The sequence below is a fragment of the Phacochoerus africanus genome, chromosome 14 (genome assembly GCF_016906955.1).
Source record: "Phacochoerus africanus isolate WHEZ1 chromosome 14, ROS_Pafr_v1, whole genome shotgun sequence".
In the NCBI taxonomy this organism is placed as follows: domain Eukaryota; kingdom Metazoa; phylum Chordata; class Mammalia; order Artiodactyla; family Suidae; genus Phacochoerus; species Phacochoerus africanus.
In genome coordinates this window covers 37,463,621-37,466,206 of record NC_062557.1, presented here as the reverse complement: position 1 = coordinate 37,466,206, position 2,586 = coordinate 37,463,621, and the positions used below count along the sequence as shown (strand labels likewise).

At 43.2% G+C, this 2,586-nt stretch overlaps 1 pseudogene; it reads left to right on the top strand.

Annotated features, from left to right (window-relative positions):
• Positions 1-450: 450 nt before the first annotated feature.
• On the top strand, positions 451-1,847 carry LOC125113865 (60S ribosomal protein L30-like; annotated as a pseudogene).
• The last annotated feature ends 739 nt before the right edge of the window (positions 1,848-2,586 follow it).

The following is a 2,586-nucleotide window of genomic DNA, read 5'->3' as shown; positions in this document are numbered from 1 at the left end:
ACAAATCTGACTAGGAACCATGAGGTTCCAGGTTCGATCCCTGACATACCCCAGTGGGTTAAGGATCCCGCGTTGCCGTGGCTGTGGTATAGGCCGGCTGCTACAGCCCTGATTAGACCCCTAGCCTGGGAACCTCCATATGCTGTGGGAGCGGCCCTAGAAAAGGCAAAAAGACAAAAAAATAAAATAAAATTTTTTAATTTTTTTATTACTCAATGAATTTATCACATTTGTAGAATAATATAAATTTTTAAAAATTAAAGCAATGTGATTTCTAACAGTAGATAACAAATGCAAGAGTGTCTTCAACAAATAGTATTGGAACAAACTGGATAGCCATATGTAAAACGAACAAACAGAAAGAAAAAAACTTCCCCCAAACGGACATTTTCATACAGCAGAATAACACTCATCAATAAGAAGGAATGAACTATTGATCCATTTGACAACATGGATGAACCTCAAGAAACATTCTGCGGAGCAAAAGAAGTCAGGCGTGAAAAGTACATCCTGTGAGATTTATTCATGTGCAACCGTAGGAAAGAAAACTGATGATGATTGAAAGCAGAGAATAGTTGCTTGGGGCTGGGGGTGAGCACGAAGGGAGGAGGAAGGAACGAAGATAGGCTTGGAAAGGAATAAAGGAAACCTGGTGTGATGGAAATATTCTACCTTTTTTTTTTTAGGGTGGCATATGGAGGTTCCTAGGCTAGGGGTCCAATCAGAGCTATGGCTGCCAGCCTACACCACAGCCACAGCCACACGGGATTCAAGCCACATCTGTGACCTACACCACAGCTCACGGCAATGCCAGCTCCTTAAGCCACGGAGCAAGGCCAGGGATCGAACCTGCAACCTCATGGTTCCTAGTCAGATTCATTTTCTGCTGTTCCAGGACGGGAACTCCAGAAATGTTCTACATCTTGATTATAGCTCTATAGGTTATAAGGGTGTAGTTGTTAATACTCACTGAACTGTACATTTAAAATAGGTTCACTTTATATAAATTATAATTATGTAATTTATATATTTATGAATTTATGTATAATTTTGATATAATTCTGCCACATGCTATATAAAAATTACCTCAAAAATTTTTTTCAATATTAAATTGAAAAGGCGTTCCCACTGTGGCTCAGTGGTTAACAAACCAGACTAGTATCCATGAGGACGTGGGTTCGATCCCTGGCCTTGCTCAGGCGGCTAAGGATCCTGCATTGCTGTGAGCTGTGGTGTAGGTCACAGATGAGGCTCAGATCTGGTGTTATGATGTAGGCTGGCAGCTCCAGCTCCAGGTAGACCCCTAGCCTGGGAACCTCCATATGCCGCAGGTGTGGCCCTAAAAAGACAAAAAATATATATATATTAAACTGCAAAAAAAAAAAAAAATCCTGGAGGAGCTCTGCCTCGAAGAGTTTGGCATTGTGGGAACTCCTTCCTTTCTTGCTCCCCAGGCCATCGTGGCAGCTGGTTGCGGTTGGGGGCATCCCACACCTAAGGCAGGAAGATAGTGGCCGCAAAGAAAAAGAAGACGTCACTAGAGTCAATCAACTCTCCACCCCAGCTCGTCATGAAAAGTGGAAAGTACGTGCCAGGGTACAAGCAGACTCTGAAAATGATGAGACAAGGCAAAGCGAGACTGGTCATCCTCGCCAACGACTGCCCAGCCTTGAGGAAATCTGAAATAGATTATTATGCCCTCTTGGACAAAACTGGTGTCCATCACTACAGTGGCAATAGTATTGAATTGGGCACCGCATATGGAAAATACGACAGGGATGCCCACTGGCTGTCAGGGTGGTTCTGACAGCATTAGAAGCATGCCAGAACAGACTGGTGAAATGTAAACCAGGCACAATGTTTCTTTAATAAAACTAGCCAGAGCTCATTTAAAAAAATAAAAAATCCTGGAGTTCCCACTGGCTCAGTGGGTCATGAACCTGACGTTGTTTCCCTGAAGGTGCAAGTTCAATCCCTGGCCATGCTCAGTGCATTAAGGATCCAGTGTTTCTGCAAGCTACGGCACAGGTCACAGATGCAGCTCAGATCCGAGGCTGTAGCATAGGCCCAGGAACTTCCAGGTGCAGCTGTAAGGAAAAAAAGAAAATTCCATGATACAAATATACATAACTAAATTGTTAGTGCCTTTTATGTTTATTTATTTATTTATTGTTTATTTTTTGCTGCACCCACAGTATGTGAAATTTCCCAGTATCAAACCAGTGTCACAGCAGTTCCCCAAGCCACAGAACTGACAACGGCAGATCCTTAACCTGAACTGCCAGGGAACTCGTGGGTAGTGCCTTTTATATAGGAGAAATTTCTTCTGGGATATATGATATTATTGGTCCCTATTAAGGATTTCTTCCTTCCAGGATCAGGGAAGCCAGGAAACTCAATCAACAGTCAGAAGATATTTGGGGTCATCAGGTCCCCTCGTTATACTCCTGATGTCATTCTTGTTACTAAAATTGCAAACGTCTGAGACTGATGTCATTCTCTCCCATTAGACAGGAACGCTCCCCACGGGTGGAGACTGGGCCCATTTCACACATTTCTGTATTCCCAGAGTCTAGCACAGTGCTC